At 42.1% G+C, this 21854-nt stretch overlaps 1 pseudogene; it reads left to right on the forward strand.

Annotated features, from left to right (window-relative positions):
* Nucleotides 1-308: 308 nt before the first annotated feature.
* LOC138075837 (EMI domain-containing protein 1-like) lies at nucleotides 309-2915 on the forward strand (annotated as a pseudogene).
* Nucleotides 2916-21854: the final 18939 nt, after the last annotated feature.

Raw genomic sequence — 21854 nt, forward strand, 5'->3', positions numbered from 1 at the left:
GGAGATATCATCTTTTGCTACATTGAAATCTATCCACTGGTATATGGTAAGGAAAGCGAAAAAATAATTCAAAGCCTATGTGTGTGTGTGTGTGTGTGTGTGTGTATGAACTGCTTATATGAGTATATATATACATATGTATATGTATATATATATGATTTATATCACTGTCTTTCAGCCTAGGATTCCAAGAATGTATATTAAGCAATGAAAACACATTCGTCATTACATATTTTGTTTTACAATATTACCTAACACCAGTTAGTATTTTAACAGGAACCCAAAGGCAATGAACAAAATTTTAAATTATGGGTAACTCCTTCACTCATTTTAGATTCTGTACTCAGAATTTCTTCATCCTGCTTTTTTCTCCTTCAAGCAGATGATGGCTTGTGCTGCTGCTGCTGCTGCTAAGTCACGTCAGTCGTGTCTGACTCTGTGTGACCCCATAGACAGTACCCAACAGGCTCCTCTGTCCCTGGGATTCTCCAGGCAAGAATACTAGAGTGGGTTGCTATTTCCTTCTCCAATGCATGAAAGTGAAAAATGAAAGTGAAGTTGCTCAGTCATGTCTGACTCTTAGTGACCCCATGGACTGCAGCCTACCATGCTCTTCCATCCATGGGATTCTCCAGGCAAGAGTACTGGGGTGATTGCCATTGCATTCTCCACTGGACTGATATAAACTGTGAGAAGGAAGAAACAGAGTACACAAAAATCAGAATTTTTTAAACAGGAGGCTCTTAGAGCAGAAAGCTCTCTTATTCACAGGTGATGCTAATGCTCTATGTTGTTGCTACTGTTCAGTTGCTAAGTCACGTGGGACTCTGTGATCCCATGGACTGCAGCAGGCCAGGCGCCTCTGTCCTCAGCTGTCTCCCAGAGTTTCCTCAAATTCATGTCCATTGAGTTGGTGATGCCATCCAACCATCTCATCCTCTGTCACCTCCTTCACCTTGTGCCTTCAACCTTTCCCAGCATCAGGGTCTTTTCCAATGAGTCAGCACTTTGCAAAAGGTGGTTAAATTATTGGAGCTTCAGCGTCAGTCTTTCCAATGAATATTCATAGTTGATTTCCTTTAGGATTGGCTGATTTCATCTCTTTGAAGTCCAAGGGACTCTCAAGAGTCTTCTCCAGCACTACAATTCAAAAGCATCAAATGCTCATTGATCACTCATAATTTGAACTTTCTAAAAATCCTATGCTTCATGGATTTGTCTGTGATAAATTCAATCATAGTTTAGTTATATAACAAACTAGAGCCCTCTAAAGTGCTGTGCTGGGAACCAGCTGGGGCAGCTGGTCTCGTGGGCAGGCAGGCGAGCCGGCACACCAGGGTGGGAGCTATTGTGAGGGGCCCGCGCGGGAGGGCTCCGGGAGCAGCAGGGGCACCCGCAGGCCTGGTGCTGCTTTGCTGCGGGCTCTGGTCACCTGTGAGGCAGCGCCGCTTGGAGCGTTGGGGGCAGGGGAAACTAACTGGTGCTCCTATGTGGTGACCAGCACCCTCTCGTGCCACGTGCAGAACGGCACCTACCTGCAGAGGGTGCTGCAGAATTGCCTCTGGCCAATGAGCTGCTCTGGGAACAGCTACAGGGGCTTCCCTGGTGGCTCGGTTAGTAAAGAGTCTGCTTGCGATGCAGCAGACCCGGGTTTGAGCCCTGGGTGGGGAAGATCCATCCCCTGGAGAAGGAAATGGCAACCCACTCCAGTATTCTTGCCTCGAGAATCCCATGGACAGAGGAGCCTGGTGGGCTACAGTCCACGGGGTCGCGGGAGTCGGACACGACTGAGTGACAGCTACAGAACGGGGGTAAGACCCACGTACAAGGTGATGTACAAGACGATGACCGCCTGCCAGTGAATATGTGGTCTCCAGGCCCTCGCCGCCGAGCTGCAAGGAAGTTGAAGGCTCTTCTCGTTTAGTGGCGCCCGGGTGGTCGGGCAGCGCCACCTGGCGGTTAGCCCTTGGGGCCCACAGGCTTCTCTGGTTTTCTCAACTGCAGCAAAGTGTCGAATTGACTGAGCAGCTGAAGTTGCCGGAGGCCAAGGTGGCAGGGCTGACTGTCACGGAGTGGGCAGGGCCCCGACCCCAACTGCCCTCCTGAGGACCCTGCCCCACCTTGGGGCTTCCCAGTTGCCCAGGGCAGCTCCATAGATGGAGGCCTTCGAGGGCTGCCAGGAGCTAGAGAAAACCAGAGGCCTCCTCTGTTCCCTTGAGATGATGGAGTTGGTGCCCAGGGGCTTCCTGGGCCCACTGGCCCCACAGGAGACCCCGGCAGTGGGGGCCCAATGGGGATGAAAGTTCCACCAGGTTTGCAGGCCCCCCCCCCCCCCCCCCCCCCAGGGAGCTCTGGTCAGGCCAGAGCTGCAGGTACAACAGAGAGAGGGGACCTCCAGTGCCCCCAGGCCCTCTGGGCCCTCCTGGCCTCCCTGCCCCACCCCCCAGCCCCTGTTGGACCACCCTACAACCGGATCTCCCAGCCTGAAGACCTGTTTCTGTCCAACACTTTCACTGAGACCAGCAGCCACTGGCCCCCTGGACTGGCTGGGTCCCCAGGCCCCTCCCCAATATCCATGGGTCCTCCTGGACTTCCTGGCCCCATGGGCATTCCTGGGAGTCCTGGACATAAGGGACCCCCCCAGGCCCCACTGTACCTAAAGAAATCTCAGGCCACCCTGGAGAGAAGAGCCAGAGGACTGCAACGGGAGCCTGGACCCCAAGTCTCCATAGGGGCAGTGGGGAGAACCTGGCTGCAAAGGAGACTTTGGTGGGAAGAGCTCACTGGAACCAGAGGGGTCAGGGACAAGCCCTGCCACCCTCAGGGGCACCTCCAGCCTCCTGAAGGGCAAGAGGGGAGGACACACTGCCAGCTCCTAAATCCTGGCCCCCAGGAGCCGAGACAAGACAAACTGAGGGTGGTGGTGGCCCCATGGGGAGGACCAGGCCAGGCTTCCCTTCCCAGCCTGGACTGGGTCGACTGTCTCTGGGGTCTACTGGTCCATATTTATTAATATCCTCAGGGTCCCTTGTGCTACCTGGGCCTTTGGGTGGGGGTCTTGGTCCTGGTACACCGTGCATGTCCGCCTTCCATGAGGTTGAGCAGGGACTGGGGCCTGAGAGGGAAGTGTGGCCCAGGTGAGAGGGCTCAGGACTCTGGGCCTCAGTTGCCCTCTGTGAAGTGGGGTGATGCAGGTCTGCGGCAGGGATGGCAGGTTTGGAGCTTCTGTCGTCTCATCAATTTCCTGGCCCTCTACACTTCCGGGGATGATGAGGGCAGGCAGTCTCAGCCTTCCCGCTCCCCAGCCAAACCTGGGGATCCCACCTGCACCCCTCCTCTCCTTGTTTTCTGGTGCTGGGTTCCTGACCCTGAGGTCAAGCTACCTGATATGACTGGGTGTTCAGGGCTCCTGTGTCAGTTCTGACCACTGAACCCTCAGTTCCTTCCGGGGGCCTGGAAGAGGGGGCCGCCTGCTCCCACAACTGCCTGTGACTGCCACAGCAGGTAGATGTGTATCAGCCAATAAAGGCCTCAGCCTGACTGCCAAAAAATTAAAAAACAAACTAGAGACACCAGGTGGTATCTTTTCTTTAAGCCCAACTCTTGATACATGGTAGTCTTTCCAAAGTTGTATGTCTTCTATCTCAGTATTTGTGTTGAAAAATATTTTGCAATTTGCTAGAGGAGACTTTGGTGAGAAGAGCTCACTGGTATGTTTTAATTACCTGATTTGGCAAGGAACCCATACTGAAACAGTATTTTCCTTCGTAAATCATTTATTTATCACTTTATTAGGGATAATATTATTTTTTTTTTCTCTAGTCTAGATCAATAAGGCATAGCAAAGAATTCTGAGAGTGCCAGGCTGCAATGATGCAGGAATGGCTGAGAGGAGCTACCCCGTGTCCGAGGTCAGAGGTCAGAGGTGGCGGCCGGGAGGAGACACCCCGCCTCAGAGGTCAGGGGCAGTGGCCGGGAGGAGCTACACCGCGTCCCAGGCCAGTGGCGGCCAGGAGATCAGGGGCGGACTGGAGAAGCCACCTCGTGCCCGAGGCCAGGGGCGGTGACCCTGAGGAGCCATCCTGAGCCTGAGACCAGGGGCAGCAGCTGGGAGGAGACACCCACGCCCAAGGCCAGGGCCGGTGGCCTGGAGGAGCAACCCAAGGAGCAGTGGCTGCACAGGCGCAGGAGGGCCTAGAGGAGCTATCCCAAGTTGAAGGTCAGGAACGGCGGAGGTAAGGAGATACCCCTCAACCAAGGTAAGGAGCAGCGACTGTGCTTTACTGGAGCAGCTGTGAAGATATACCCCACACCCAAGGTAAGAGAAACCCAAGTAAGATGGTAGGTGTTGCAAGAGGGCATCAGAGGGCAGAAACACTGAAACCATGCTCACAGAAAACTAGTCAATCTAATCACACTAAGACCACAGCCTTGTCTAACTCAATGAAACCAAGCCATGCCTGTGGGGCCACCCAAGACGGGCAGGTCATGGTGGAGAGGTCTGATAGAATGTGGTCCACTGGAGAAGGGAATGGCAAGCCACTTCAGTATTCTTGCCTTGAGAACCCCATGAACAGTATGAAAAGGCAAAATGATAGGATACCAAAAGAGGAACTCCCTAGGTCATTAGGTGCCCAATATGCTACTGGAGAACAGTGGAGAAATAATTCCAGAAAGAATGAAGGGATGGAGCCAAAGCAAAAACAATACCCAGTTGCGCATGTGACTGGTGACAGAAGCAAGATCCGATGCTGTAAAGAGCAATATTGCATAGGAACCTGGAATGTCAGGTCCATGAATCAAGGTAAATTGGAGGTGGTCAAACAGATGACAAGGGTGAACATTGACATTCTAGGAATCAGCGAACTGAAATGGACTGGAATGGGTGAATTTAACTAGATGACCATTGTATCTACTACTGCGGGCAGGAATCCCTCAGAAGAAATGGAGTAGCCATCATGGTCAGCAAAAGAGTCTGAAATGCAATACTTGGATGCAATCTCAAAAACGACAGAATGATCTCTGTTCGTCTCCAAGGCAAACCATTCAATATCACAGTAATCCAAGTCTATGCCCCAACCAGTAATGCTGAAGAAACTGAAGTTGAATGGTTTTATGAAGACCTACAAGACCTTTTAGAGCTAACACCCAAAAAAGATGTCCTTTTCATTCTAGGGGACTGGAATATAAAAGTAGGAAGTCAGGAAACACCTGGAGTAACAGGCAAATTTGGCCTTGGAATGTGGAATGAAGCAGGGCAAAGACTAATAGAGTTTTGCCAAGAAAATGCACTGGTCATAGCAAACACCCTCTTCCAACAACACAAGAGAAGACTCTACACATGGACATCACCAGATGGTCAACATCGAAATCAGATGGATTATATTCTTTGCAGCTGAAGATGGAGAAGCTCTATACAATCAACAAAAACAAGACGAGGAGCTGACTGTGGCTCAGATCATGAACTCCTTATTACCAAATTCAGACTCATATTGAAGAAAGCAGGGAAAACCGCTAGACCATTAAGGTATGACCTATATCAAATCCCTTATGATTATACAGTGGAAGTGAGAAATAGATTTAAGGGCCTAGATCTGATAGATAGAGTTCCTGATGAACTATGGAATGAGGTTCGTGACATTGTACAGGAGACAGGGATCAAGACCATCCCCATGGAAAAGAAATGCAGGAAAGCAACGTGGCTGTCTGGGGAAGACTTACAAATAGCTGTGAAAAGAAGAGAGGCAAAAAGCAAAGGAGAAAAGGAAAGATATAAGCATCTGAATGCCGAGTTCCAAAGAATAGCAAGAAGAGCTAAGAAAGCCTTCTTCAGCGATCAATGCAAAGAAATAGAGGAAAACAACAGAATGGGAAAGACTAGAGATCTCTTCAAGAAAATTAGAGATACCAAGGGAACATTTCGTGCAAAGATGGGCTCGATAAAGGACAGAAATTGTATGGACCTAATAGAAGCAGAAGTTATTAAGAAGAGGTGGCAAGAATACACAGAAGAACTGTACAAAAAAGACCTTCACGACCCGGATAATCATGATGGTGTGATCACTAATCTAGAGCCAGACATCTTGGAATGTGAAGTCAAGTGGGCTTTAGAAAACATCACTATGAACAAAGCTAGTGGAGGTGATGGAATTCCAGTGGAGCTGTTTCGAATCCTGAAAGATGATGCTGTGGAAGCACTGCACTCAATATGCCAGCAAGTTTGGAAAACTCAGCAGTGGCCACAGGACTGGAAAAGGTCAGTTTTCATTCCAATTCCAAAGAAAGGTAATGCCAAAGAATGCTCAAACTACCCCACAATTGCACTCATCTCACATGCTAGTAAAGTAATGTTCAAAATTCTCCAAGCCAGGCTTCAGCAATACATGAACCGTGAACTCCCTGATGTTCAAGCTGGTTTTAGAAAATGCAGAGGAACTAGAGATCAAATAGCCAACATCTGCTGAATCATCGGAAAAGCAAGAGAGTTCCAGAAAAACATATATTTCTGCTTTCTTAACTATCTCAAAGCCTTTGACTGTGTGGATCACAATAAACTGTAGAAAATTCTGAAAGAGATGGGAATACCAGACCACCTAACCTGCCTCTTGAGAAATCTGTATGCAGGTCAGGAAGCAACAGTTAGAACTGGACATGGAACAACAGATTGGTTCCAAATAGGAAAAGCAGTATGTCAAGGCTGTATATTGTCACCCTGCTTATTTAACTTATATGCAGAGTACATCATGAGAAACTCTGGACTGGAAGAAACACAAGCTGGAATCAAGACAGACAGGAGAAATATCAATAACCTCAGATTTGCAGATGATACCACCCTTATGGCAGAAAGTGAAGAGGAGCTAAAAATCCTCTAGATGAAAGTGAAAGAGGAGAGTGAAAAAGTTGGCTTAAAGCTCAACATTCAGAAAACGAAGATCATGGCATCCTGTCCCATCACTTCATGGGAAATAGATGGGGAAACAGTAGAAACAGTCTCATACTTTATTTTTTGGGGCTCCAAAATCACTGCAGATGGTCACTGCAGCCATGAAATTAAAAGATGGCTACTTCTTGGAAGAAAAGTTATGGCCAACCTAGATAGTATACTCAAAAGCAGAGACATTACTTTGCCGACTAAGGTCCGTTTAGTCAAGGCTATGGTTTTTTCCTGTAGTCATGTATGGATGTGAGAGTTGGACTTTGAAGAAGGCTAAGAACCAAAGAATTGATACTTTTGAACTATGGTGTTGGAGAAGACTCGTGAGAGTCCCCTGGACTGCGAGGAGATCCAACCAGTCCATTCTGAAGGAGATCAGCCCCGGGATTTCTTTGGAAGGAATGATGGTAAAGCTGAAGCTCCAGTGCTTTGGCCACCTCATGCGAAGAGTTGACTCATTGGAAAAGACTCTGAAGCTGGGAGGGATTAGGGACAGGAGAAGGGGACGACTGAGGATGAGATGGCTGGATAGCATCACTGACTCGATGGACGTGAGTCTGGGTGAACTCTGGGAGATAATGATGGACAGGGAGGCCTGGCGTGCTGTGATTCATGGGGTCGCAAAGAGTCGGACACTTCTGAGCGATTGAACTGAACTGAACTATTAAGTGCTATGTATCTATTTAAGTGGAAATATGTGTTTTCATACAATTGCTCCTAAAAAAGCTAGAAGAATAAAATGCATTCTAAATAGAGATTCTGGGGTCAAGCTTGCATCTATAATGGAGATAGTTTTTATATTATCATCATTTTCTTTCTAATGCTTTAGAAGGGTTTTAATCTGCTAAGACTGAAGTAATTATGCTTCAGTTTATAGAATATTAAATAAAAATAATCTCTGTGTTAGAGATGAGACTGTTTGGTTTTAGAGTTATTCAGTGAGCAGCTGTAGTTTTTCCTTCCAACCTCACTTTCTAGATTGTTTTTAAAGCTGAATAATTCAGTTTAAAAGTCCAACAGCCTTATACTTCGCACTTCATGGTAACTTCACTAATATTACTGAGGATGGTAGAGCATTGATGAAATTAGAAGATGATTGTTTCTTGGCAGGGAAGCTATGACAAACCTAGACAGTGTGCTAAAGTTCAAGGACATCATTTTGCCAACAAAGGTCTGTACAGTCAAGGTGTCATCTTTCCAGTAGTCATGTATCGATGTGAGAGCTGGATACAGTGGAGCACTGAAGAATTGATGCTTTTGAACTGTGGTGCTAGAACAGACTCTCAAGAATTCCTTGAAAAGCAAGGAGATCAAACCAGTCAATCTTAAAGGATATCAGCCCTGAATAATCTTTGGAAGGACTAATGCTGAAGCTGAAGCTACAGTACTTTGGCTAAGAGGGTGACAGAGGATGAGATGACAGGATGGCATCACCGATTCAATGGACCTGAAATTGTGCAAACTCTGGAAGATGGTGAGGAATAGGGAAACCTGGAGTGCTGCAATCCATGGGGTCGTGAAGAGCAGACACGACCTGGAGACTGAGCAACAACAACTTCATTTATTTCATTGAAAACTCTATCCTCCTCCCTCCTCTTACCTGTCATCAATCATTGTGAATTCAACTTTCACAGGGATTAGCCATCTAACACTCAGGTCTCCTCTTCAGATGTCCTTTTTCCCCCTCCAGTTCAGCTATCTACTGCTATGACCACACTTCAGATTTTCATCTCCAGATTTTGGGCCACTTTTGAAGACTTATTATAAAAATTTGCTTCCCATCCACAAATACCTGAGCTTTCATCTCATTTGCTCAAGAAGCTTAATTTCACAATCATACAATTTCACTAGAACTCTAGGGCATTATTCTCACAATAATTTCATGATACAAAGCATCTTCTGACATCACTTTCTCCTTTGTGTAACTTAGATTCTATATTTAACATTATCATCCCTCTTTCAAATCTCCTCAACCACTATGAAGTAGTATTATTAATATTAGTATCACATTTATTATTATTGATTACCTCACATACACTTCTCTGCTACCCTAGTCAAACCCACTATCAGGTCTCCTCAAACAGCTTTGTAATATGTTTCCACACTTCTACAGCTTTCCAATAGCAACACAGCAACATGATTGCCTTAAAACAAGCAAACAAACAAAACTGTAAACTGCATTGTTTATATTTCATGCTTACAAAACTGTTTTATTTCCATATTCTCCCTGATATAAATTACAAACTCGTCAATGTCTAATGCCATCTAATCCTACCTAGTATCCATCTAAACCAAATTTCTGTTAACTTCCTCACATAAGTTAAATGTTACTGCTCTGCTTTGCTTCTCACAGTTTCTATGACTATATCCTTCCCAATGTTTAAATCTTTCATTCAAGATTACCTCCACAGAGAGGACCTTGCTAATCATTTTCTTAAAGTAAGCACTGTCATATCACATTATTCTGTACTTCAATGCATTGTTATTTTCTTTCATATGGTATATAATGACTATTGGTGTTTCCCTTGTGGCTCAGACAGTAAAGTGTCTGTCTACAATGTGAGAGACCTGGGTTCAATCCCTGGTTTGGGAAGATTCCCTGAAGAAGGAAATGGCAACCCACTCCAGTACTCTTGCCTTGAAAATCCCATGGATGGAGGAGCTTGGTGCAGGCTACTATCCATGGGGTCGCAAAGAGTCAGGCTCGACTGAGCGACTTCACTTTCACTTTCGCTTTCTTGTGGCTCAGATGGTAAAGAATCTGCCTGAAATGCAGGAGACCCAGGTTCAATCCCTGGGTCAGGCAGATCCCCTGGAGAAGGGAATGGCAATCCACTCTGGTATTCTTGGCTGGAGAATTCCATGGACAGAGGAGCCTGAGGGGCTACACAAAGAGTCAGATAGGACTGAAAGACTAACACTTTCACTTTTTCCCCCCATAATAAATAATAAACAGATGCTCCAAGGAACTGATGCATATATCATGAATAATTTTTTCTTCAGATAAATACCAGGAAAGGAATTGCTGAATCATAGTTCTCTTTATAATTTTTTGAGAAGCCTCCATAATATTTTCTACAGTGGCTCAATCAATTTACATTCCTACAAACAGTGCACAAGGGTTTGATTTTCTCCACATTCTTGACAACACTTATTATTTGTTATCTTTTTAATAATAACCATTCTGACAGATGTGAGGTGATATCTGATTGTGGTTTTGATTTGCATCTCTCTGATCATTAATGATGTTGAATGTCCTTTCATGGGCCTATGGTCATCCAAATGTCGACTCTGGAAAAACGTCAATTCATATCTTCTATCCATCTTTAAATTAAACTTTCTTAAAAATTTTTTTGATGTTGAGTTGTATGAATTCTTTGAGCATTTTGCACATAAACCTTTTAGTGGACATATTGCTTGCAAATATCTTATCCCATTCAGTAGCTTGCCTTTTCATTTTGTTGACAGTTCCCTTTACTTTAAAAAGCTTTTTAATTCAATGTACTCCCAGTGATTTATTTTTTGCTTTTATTTTACTTGTCTGAGAAGACTGATCCAAAAAATAATACTACTAAGACCAATGTCAAAAATCTCCCACTCCCTTTATTTTCTTCTAGAAGTTTTATGGTTTCAGATCTAACATTTAATCCTTTCATCAATTTAAATTTATTTCTATGCATGATGTGAGAAAGTAAGCCAATTTATTTCTTTTGCGTGTAGGTGTTTCATTTTCCCAGCACCATTTATTAAAGACGTGGTCTTTTCTGCTTTGTATATTTTTGCCTCCTTTTTCATAGACTAATTACTCATATAAGTGTGGGTTCATTTCTAGATTTTCTGTTCTGTTCCATTGATCCATGTGTCTGTTTTTTGTGCCAATATCATACTCTTTTGATGACTGTAGCTTTTGTAGTATAGTTTGAAAACAAGGAGCATAATACTTTCAGCTTGATTCTTCTCTCTCAAGATTGACTATTCAATATTGACTATTGACTATTTTGACTATTCTTTCTTCCATAAAACAATGTTTAATATTTTGAGGATTAAGAAACAAAAAATTTTTAAAAAACTTGCCTAACTGGGTTTATTTTTTCTGACTTCTTCTAAGAATTAAAAAAAAAATCAAATAATTATAATTTGAACCATCAGGTTTTATTTCAGGAAAATCTAATACTTTTCAAAAGTTATAATTTTAATGTTATTCCACAAAATCACTTCTTAACACACACACACACACACACACACACACACACACACACACACACACACACACAAACTTTCCCATCCAAAGATGCCCATATTTGAATTACATTACTGCAAGTCACATTTGGAACACACCTCCCTCACAACATACAGACAATATGGTTCCTGAAACAGGATTTTAAAATACTGTAAACTTTGCTAAGGAAGTATACTCCCTGTGTAACATTTTTAACTTTAGTATATTAAACAATTAGTAATACAAATAAACTTCACAATTCTTAGGTAAAAATATTGCTCCTGGAGGATAATGCACCTTTCTTAAAATTAATTCAGTACATATGTATAAAGATAATTCTTTCTTAAACATTTGTACTTGAAATGCAGATATGGTGATGCTAAAAACAGCCCTAAACAAACCTGAAAATACAGCAGAACGATAGATTTTATGTTATTGCCTTCATGTGAGATTGTATCATTTCCTCTAGTATTTCCAAAGATGAATTTAACAATGGCTAACTATGCAAAAAATAAATATGTCTACTCTTTATTTTCTTAAATAATATTTCCTTCATCTCTAACATTAGTTCTTTTATAAAAGATTCCAAATTATATATATATATATATATGTGTGTGTATGTATATATATACACATACACACACAATTGAAGCCAGGACAATTTTAATGCTTCTACCAAATTTAATGCTTATTTTTTAGTGCCCAAATACATATGTCCCCTCTGAAAATTTATGGTCAAGTATGTTTAACCATGACAACAAATAGCATGTTTAAGATGTTGATATTATTTTTCACATCATGCATTTTTTGTTAATAAATATATTGTCAAGAAAGTAAAAACAAGTGCTGAGTGTGTTTTCTTAATTATGAGTTGAGTGAAAAGAAAAATAAATATAGTAATGATATTTGTTGCAGTCTGACACTTCAACAGTCATAGTGTTTGTGTTTTGCAGTCAGGGCATTGTGAAACAGCACAATATTTTTTATCTCACGTATCAAGTCAATAGAATACTACTTTCATTGCTCATGTCTTCAAGAGATGAACTATGAAAATCTGTTAGCTATCTCAAGCATATGTACCTCTGCATGGTTATAGACTACAAGGCAGCATATATGAATATCAGGACACAGATTCAGAGCTTTTCTGTAAAGCAGTCATTGCAGGCAGAGTCTTTACTCTCTGAGCCACCAGGACACCCCAGTTTATCAATAACTTTCCAATTACAGCCAGGTTTGGACTGTGGGAAAACTCATACTTAAATTTAAAACTTTTCACATTTTAATCCCAGATACAAGTGACTATCATATTTTTCTGCTTTAAGTTGAGAGTTGTACATCTTATTGTGGCATCAAGAGTATTTTAAAAATATATTTATTTATTTAAAAATAAAAAAGTCAAAGCCTTAAGACTAGAATTTTGCACTATCAGTAAAGAAACTAAATCAGAATTATTTAAATAATATGAGAATTTTATGCTGGGTGTTCAATAGCCCTAAAATAGTAAGCAACTTATGAAACAATAACTATTGTAATTACATATCACATTAATAATTTATGAAGTCAGTTTTTCCCCCTAATTATACATTGTTAAGTTTACCTGTTAATAACGTTATATTTTAATGCTTAACCTGGGTTCTATCACTGGCCCAGGAAGATCCCCTGGAGAAGGAACTGGCTACCCACTCCAGTATTCTTTCCTGAAGAATTCCATGGATAGAGGAGTCTGGTGAGCTACCGTCCATGGGATTGCAAAGAGTAGGACATGACTGAGCGATTAACATTTGCTTATTTAGATAATTATTTATTCACTTATTTCTACTATCAGAAAAATAGTAATTATAACTATGGTGCTTTATGAACTATAAATTTAAAAAGAAACTGATTGAAAGACAGCATTCTTGGATTTTGGTGTTTGATGAAATTTGTATCTCTACTAATGTTTATGGGATTATAGTTACTTTGCTAAGAAAGTATATCTCCTGTGTAACATTTTTAAACTTCTCAACAGTTTAGAGTTCTGATGATTTATTTTAAAAGTTCCTAAATTAAAAGGAAATTATGAATGTATTAATTAAAAACACACCCCCCCCAAATGATTGAAATTAGTCAATATAATTTAATATTCACAGGTATCTGAACAGTCATTTGAAGCTAAGGGTCAATTGGACTTCATTTTCTTTTTGAGTTTTTGGATACTTGCATTGTTCACAAAAAGCACACTTATAGCTCGAGCTCTACATGTAGCTATCAGCTTCCAGACACTGTGATATTACATTCTAAGGATGGTAGAATATAGATATTTTGAAGGTTTTTCTCACTAACCTTTATTCTGAGATATTTTTAATTTTTAAAGGATAATTATTTTGTTTAGAAAAATAATATTAACACTATGTTTCAGTAATTCCTCCATGTTTTTATTCATTTGCCTTAGATATACAACTCATTTCATTGCAATGTTGAAGATCAGTGCGCTGCCTTAACATCTTTCATGGTGGATGCCATGAAAGCCACTTGATATAATTGGAATGCATTCTTATTACGAAGTCTTGAGCAGATAGGTGAAACTCTTTTTCAATTAACCTTTTCTCTCTTCTGCCTCATTTCCCTTTTTCACTCTTTCCTGCTTCCCTGTGATTGCAGTCCCATTAAAGTGTTAGCATGTAACACATGGTGTATTTTATATTTTGTCCTCTCAGAATCTATTTTCTAGGGAACTTGGGCTAAGATGATCTCTAAGTGGAAAGAGCACATTTAAAACATTTTAAAATATGGCAATAGAAAAACTATAGTGCCATATAGTGAATGAAAGCATATTATAAAGAAAATTTAAAAGAATATGGCTGAACTTGAAAATAGCCAAAGATGATTTAAGAGGAGAGTGAGAAATTAAGGTATATGCCAGGAGTAACAAAAGGTAACGGAAAAGTTACTTTGATGCTCGACTTTAGAACAGTATCCTGTGTTCTCCTAATAAGGAGTTTTCATAATTTAAAGTAGTGTCATAAAATTGTTTAAGGGGCCTAGAATATGTCGTGCAAAAATATGCCACTTTGGTATAAGAACTATTTTGAGCTGAAGGCAGTTGAGAATCAGCAGATGCAGTAAGAGTTCTCTTCCTCTCCATGGACTCTCCCTGACCCAGGGGTCAAACTTGTGACTCCTGCATTGGCAGGTGAATTCTTTACCACTGAGCCACCAGGGAAACTCATTTGACTTTTTCTCACTTCAGGGAAGCATAGGTCTTCGGAGAGATACATATATTAGAAGGCAAATCTTCACTTGCTCACCTAACAGCCTAGAGAAGAGCTCCTGGGGATCCATGAATTAGGGGTAATGAGAAAGTAGGGGATAAATTATGACTCCCAACAAAAAGCTTCAGAAGAGTTGGTAGATTTCAATACAGTTTACAGTTTTCTATTTCAAACAAATATTTTATGAAATTTAATTATATACACCTGTGTTTATCTCTTCTCCATTATCTCAAATCTGAATTTAATCTTTTGTTATAAAGTAACCAAAGTTTTCTATCTCCAAAATCAGTTGTTCTCTTCCTGGTAATAGCAAAAGTGTACTAATTAGAGTAGCTTGTTCATTGAATTTTTGCTGCTTTAACACATTATCATTCAATCTGAGATAACATATTGCGAATAGTTACAGGAATGGTGTATGGTGGTGGTTTAATTGCTCAGTCACGTCCAACTCTTGCAACCCCATGGACTGCAGCCCTCTAGGCTCCTCTGTCCATGGGATTTCCCAGGCAACATTACTGAAGTGGGTTGCCATTTCCTCCTCCAGAGGATCTTCCCAACAGAGGGAGCTAACACAGGTCTCCTGCATTGCAGGCTGACTCTTTACCATCTGAGCCATCAGGGTATATATATCCTTTGCCTTGTATTCTACATTGATTTCAGACTAACACATTGCTTAATAAATTTTACAGAACAACATTCTCTGAGAATATACTTATAAACATCACTAATAAATACATAGTGCAATAGTATACTTATTTGTATGAGCAAATGTAGAGAAAATAAATTCAGAAACATTGTAAAACATTAATAATTTCATATTATTCTTTTAAATTAGTTTACCCTGTGACATTTCTTTGATGACATTATGGTAAAAAATAGTGGTGCAGACATTTTAGAACCGATGTGTTATCCCAGAGAACTTTTCAAATTATATAGAAAGTCATGAAGCAGTACTAATAAGTACAATATTTTGTAAGCATGCTCTTTCTACACTGTGATGTAATATAATTGAAAATATGCTCTGAATCACAGAAATATCAGGTGATTCAAATTATTCAACACTGAGGACTCCTTTCATGAAATAAGTAATTCCTTACTCTGAGAAACTGGCTTTCCATTAAAAAAATGCAACATTATTTGGAAGAGTAGAGTGTGAAACTCAATGATCATAAGTACTTGCTATTCTTATCATCTCAACAGTTTCAATATTTCTTAAAATTATATTTATTCCTGGGCACTTGTACAAGATAAAACTACTAGATGTTTTAAAAACATTGTGAAATTTGTGCATTTTAGTTAGGGAATTTAAAAATTTTATATATTACAAAAAGATTCCCTGGTAGCACACCTGATAAAGAATCCTCCTGCCATGCAGGAGACTCGGTTCAATTCCTGGATCAGGAAGATCCCTTGGAGAAAGGTTAGGTCACCCATTCCAGTGTTCTTGGGCTTCCCTGGTGGCTCAGCTGGTAAAGAACCTGCCTGCAATCGGGGAGACCTGGGTTTGATCCCTAGGTTGGAAAGATCCCCTGGAGGAGAGCATGACAACTCATGACAGTATTCTTGCTTGGAGATTCCCCACAGAAAGAGGATCCTGGTGGGCCACAGTCCATGGGCTCTCAAAGAGTCAAACATGACTGAGCAATTAAGAACAGTACACATATTAAAAAAAGTTTAAAAAAAAAAAAGATGTAGAGGATTAAGTGTGTAGATGATTTTTTTTATTGTAATTTAAGTATGAAGTAATTTATTATTTGACTGAATCTTCTACTTGAGAGAGTAAATTGAACGGACTAAATTTGCAAACTCCAAATGAACACAAATAATACTGTGTTTGGCTAGTCTACTGTGACAGAACACCTTGGCTGTTCAAACAGCAGGGAAATACAAACTAGTTGCCTGATAAAATGATTGTTTGAATTGATTAGTCAACTTAATGGAATTTTTCAATAGACTATAGCCTTAAATTATGTTTATGTATGTAGACTACTCATTTGGCATTATGCCAAAATGGAAAGATTATTAAATCAACAGAATCTGCCTATCAGTGCAGGAGACATAAGAGACAAGGGTTCATTCCTTGGGTCAGGAAGATCCCCTGGAGGAAAGCATGGCGACCCATCCAGTATTCTCACCTAGATAGGTCCATGGACAGAGGAGCCTGGTAGGCTACAATCCATAGGGTTGCAAAGAATCAGACAGGACTGAGGGGAATTAGCACACACCCACAAACATCTTCCAATTAGGAGGTTAAATGTCTTTACCTCACTTTCTTTGAATCTTGTCTACATAAGAAGGTACAGGTTATAATAGCACAAAAAAATTTAGTGTTTCCCTGCCTTAAAAAACAAAATAAAACAGTTGGTCCTATCTTTGTTTTCTACTTTTTCTGTTGACTTTGATTCAAACCTATTTACTATAGAGTAAAGCTTAATAAATGCTGACCACCAAAGGACTGAGGTGTTCTAGTTGTGGTGCTGGAGAAGACTCTAGAGAGTCCCTTGGATGGCAAGGAAATTAAACCAGTCCATCCTGAAGGAAATCAGTCCTGGGTTTTCCTTGAAAGGACTAATGCTGAAGCTGAAACTTTAATACTTTTGCCACCTGATGGGAAGAGCTGACTCATTGGAAAAGACCCTGATGCTGGGAAAGATTGAGGGCAGGAGGAGAAGGGGATGACAGAGGATAAGATGGTTGGATGGCATCATTGGCTCAATGGACATAGATTTGGTGGACTCCAGGGGTTGGTGATAGACAGGGAGGCCTGGCGTCCTGCGGTTCATGGGGTTGCAAAGAGTGGGACATGACTGAGCAACTGAACTGAATGATAGGGCTCTGAGACTGTGGTTTTGTTTTCAGTAAACGTTCTGCTTCATTGTCCCCAATTCCTGGAATGTGTCTTTCAGTTCAGTTCATTCACTCAGTCTTGTCTGACTCTTTGCGACCCCATGAACCGAAGCACGCCAGGCCTCCCTGTCCATCACCATCTCCCGGAGTTCACTCAGACTCACGTCCATCCAGTCCATGATGCAATCCATCCATCTAGTCCTCAGTCGTCCCCTTCTCCTGTCCCTAATCCCTCCCAGCATCAGAGTCTTTTCCAATGAGTCAACTCTTTGCATGAGGTGGCCAAAGTACTGGAGCTTCAGCTTTAGCATCATTCCTTCCTAAGAAATCCCAGGGTTGATCTCCTTCAGAATGGACTGGTTGGATCTCCGTGCAGTTCAAGGGACTCTCATGAGTCTTCTCCAACACCACAGTTCAAAAGCATCAATTCTTCAGTGCTCAGCCTTCTTCACAGTCCAACTCTCACATCCATACATGACGACAGGAAAAACCATAGCCTTGACTAGATGGACCTTAGCTGGCAAAGTAATGTCTCTGCTTTTGAATATACTATCTAGGTTGGCCATAACTTTTCATTCAAGGAGTAAGCATCTTTTAATTTCATGGCTGAAGTCACCATCTGCAGTGATTTTGGAGCCCCCAAAAAATAAAGTCTGAGACTGTTTCTACTGTTTCCCCATCTATTTCCCATGAAGTGATGGAACTGGATGCCATGATCTTCGTTTTCTGAATGTTGAGCTTTAAGCCAACTTTTTCACTCTCCTCTTTCAATTTCATCAAGAGGCTTTCTAGCTCCTCTTCACTTTCTGCCATAAGGGTGGTGTCATCTGCATATCTGAGGTTATTGATATTTCTCCTGTCTGTCTTGATTCCAGCTTGTGTTTCTTCCAGTCCAGAGTTTCTCATGATGTACTCTGCATATAAGTTAAATAAGTAGGGTGACAATATACAGCCTTGACATACTGCTTTTCCTGTTTGGAACCAGTCTGTTGTTCCATGTCCAGTTCTAACTGTTGCTTGCTGACCTGCATACAGATTTCTCAAGACGCAGGTTAGGTGGTCTGGTATTCCCATCTCTTTCAGAATTTTCCACAGTTTATTATGATCCACACAGTCAAAGGCTTTCGCATAGTCAATAAAGCAGAAATAGATGTTTTTCTGGAACTCTCTTGCTTTTTGCATGATCCAGCGGATGTTGGCAATTTGACCTCTGATTCCTCTGCCTTTCCTAAAACCAGCTTGAACATCAGGGAGTTCATGGTTCACGTATTGCTGAAGTCTGGCTTGGAGAATTTTGAGCATTACTTTACTAGCATGTGAGATGAGTGCAATTGTGGAGTATTTTGAGCATTCTTTTGCATTGTCTTTCTTTGGAATTGGAATGAAAACTGATATTTTCCAGTCCTGTGGCCACTGCTGAGTTTTCCAAACTTGCTGGCATATTGAGTGCAGCACTTTCACAGCATCATCATTCAGGATTTGAAACAGCTCCACTGGAATATCATCACCTCCACTAGCTTTGTTTGTAGTGATGCTTTTCAAGGCCCACTTGACTTCACATTCCAAGATGTCTGGCTCTAGATTAGTGATCACATCATCATGATTATCTGGGTCGTGAAGGTCTTTTTTGTACAGTTCTTCTGTGTATTCTTGCCACCTCTTCTTAATATCTTCTGCTTCTGTTAGGTCCAGACATTTTTGTCCTTTATCAAGCCCATCTTTGCATGAAATGTTCCCTTGGTATCTCTAATTTTCTTGAAGAGATCTCTATTCTTTCCCATTCTGTTGTTTTCCTCTATTTCTTTGCATTGATAGCTGAAGAAGGCTTTCTTAGCTCTTCTTGCTATTCTTTGGAACTCTGCATTCAGATGCTTATATCTTTCCTTTTCTCCTTTGCTTTTCGCCTCTCTTCTTTTCACAGCTATTTGTAAGGCCTCCCCAGACAGCCATTTTGCTTTTTTGCATTTCTTTTCCATGGGGATGTTCTTGATCCCTGTCTCCTGTACAATGTCACGAACCTCATTCCATAGTTCATCAGGCACTCTGTCTATCAGATCTAGGACCTTAAATCTATTTCTCACTTCCACTGTATAATCATAAGGGATTTGATTTAGGTCATACCTGAATGGTCCAGCGATTTTGCCTACTTTCTTCAATATGAGTCTGAATTTGGTAATAAGGAGTTCATGATCTGAGCCACAGTCAGCTCCTCGTCTTGTTTTTGTTGACTGTATAGAGCTTCTCCATCTTTGGCTACAAAGAATATAATCAATCTGATTTTGGTGTTGACCATCTGGTGATGTCCATGTGTAGAGTCTTCTCTTGTGTTGTTGGAAGAGGGTGTTTGCTATGACCAGTGCATTTTCTTGGCAAAACTCTATTAGTCTTTGCCCTGCTTCATTCCACATTCCAAGGCCAAATTTGCCTGTTACTCCAGCTGTTTCTTTTTTTTTTTTTAATTTTAATTTTTACTTTATTTTACTTTACAGTACTATATTTGTTTTGCCATACATTGACATGAATCCACCACGGGTGTACATGCATTCCCAAACATGAACCCCCCTCCCTCCTCCCTCCCCATAACATCTCTCTGGGTCATCCCCGTGCACCAGCCCCAAGGATCCTGTATCCTGCGTCGGACATAGACTGGCGATTCGATTCTTACATGACAGTATACATGTTTCAGTGCCATTCTCCGAAATCATCCCACCCTCTCCCTCTGCCTCTGAGTCCAAAAGTCCGCTATACACATCTGTGTCTTTTTTGCTGTCTTGCATACAGGGTCATCATTGCCATCTTTCTAAATTCCATTTATATGTGTTAGTATACTATATTGGTGTTTTTCTTTCTGGCTTACTTCACTCTGTATAATCGGCTCCAGTTTCGTCCATCTCATCTGAACTGATTCAAATGTATTCTTTTTAACGGCTGAGTAATACTCCATTCTGTATATGTACCACAGCTTTCTTATCCATTGCAAACAGAACTGCCTTATGACCCACCAATCCCACTGCTGGGCATACACACTGAGGAAACCAGAATTGAAAGAGACACATGTACCCCAATGTTCATTGCAGCACTGTTTATAATAGCCAGGACATGGAAACAACCTAGATGTCCATCAGCAGACTCCAGGTGTTACTTGACTTCCTACTTTTGCATTCCAGTCCCCTATAATGAAAAGGACATCTTTTTTGGGTGTTAGATGTAAAAGATCTTGTAGGTTTTCATAAAACCGTTCAACTTCAGTTTCTTCAGTGTTACTGGTTGGGGCATATACTTGGATAACTGTGATACTGAATGATTTGCCTTGGAGACGAACCGAGATCATTCTGTCATTTTTGAGATTGCATCCAAGTACTGCATTTCGGATTCTTTTGTGGACCATGATGGCTACTCCGTTTCTTCTGAGGGATTCCTGCCTGCAGTAGTAGATATAATGGTCATCTGAGTTAAATTCACCCATTGCAGTCCACTTTAGTGCGCTAATTCCTAGAATGTCAACATTCACCCGTGCCATCTCTTGTTTGACCACTTCCAATTTGCCTTGATTCATGGACCTGACATTCCAGGTTCCTATGCAATATTGCTCTTTACAGCATCGGACCTTGCTTCTATCATCAGTCACATGCACAGCTGGGTATTGTTTTTGCTTTGGCTTCATCCCTTCATTCTTTCTGGAGTTATTTCTCCACTGATCTCCAGTAGCATATTCGGCACCTAATGAGGTGGGGAGTTCCTCTTTTGGTATCCTATCATTTTGCCTTTTCCTACTGTTCATGGGGTTCTCAAGGCAAGAATACTGAAGGGGTTTGCCATTCCCCTCCCCAGTGGGCCACATTCTGTCAACGCTGGTGGCTGAAAGCCAGCTCACTAAGTGCGGCCAAGAGGAACTACTCCACATCCGAGGTCAGGGGCAGCGGCCTAGAGTGCCAGGCTGCGACGGTGCAGGAATGGCCGAGAGGAGATACCCTGCATCTGAGGTCAGTGGTGGCGGCCAAGAGGAGCTACCTTGCGTCTGACGTCAGTGGTGGCAGATGGAAGGAGCTACCTCACGTCTGAGGTCAGGGGGGCCGCTGGGAGGAGACACCCCGAGACGGAGGTCAGGGGCGGCAGCCGAGAAGAGCTAGCCCATGTCTGAGGCCAGTGGCGGTCGGGAGGAGACACCCCACGTCGGACATCAGGGGAGGCCAGGAGAAGCCACAAGCCACCTTGCGCCTGAGAACAGGGGTGGTGACCTTGAGGAGCCACCCCGAGCCTGAGGCCACGGGTGGCAGCTGGGAGGAGCCACCCACGCCCGAGGCCAAGGCCGGCGGCCGGGAGGAGCAACCCGAGGAGTGGTGGCTGCACAGGCACAGGAGGGCCCTAGAGGAGCTATCCCACATTGAAGGTCAGGAACGGTGGCGATAAGGAGATACCCCTCATCCAAGGTAAGGAGCAGCGACAGTGCTTTGCTGGAACAGCCATGAAGAGATACCCCAGGCCAAGGTAAGAGAAACCCAAGTAAGATGGTAAGTGTTGTAAGAGGGCATCAGAGGGCAGACACACTGAAACCATACTCACAGAAAACTAGTCAATCTAATCACACTAGGACCACCACCCT

Source organism: Capricornis sumatraensis, chromosome 1 (assembly GCF_032405125.1).
Source record: "Capricornis sumatraensis isolate serow.1 chromosome 1, serow.2, whole genome shotgun sequence".
In the NCBI taxonomy this organism is placed as follows: Eukaryota; Metazoa; Chordata; class Mammalia; order Artiodactyla; family Bovidae; genus Capricornis; species Capricornis sumatraensis.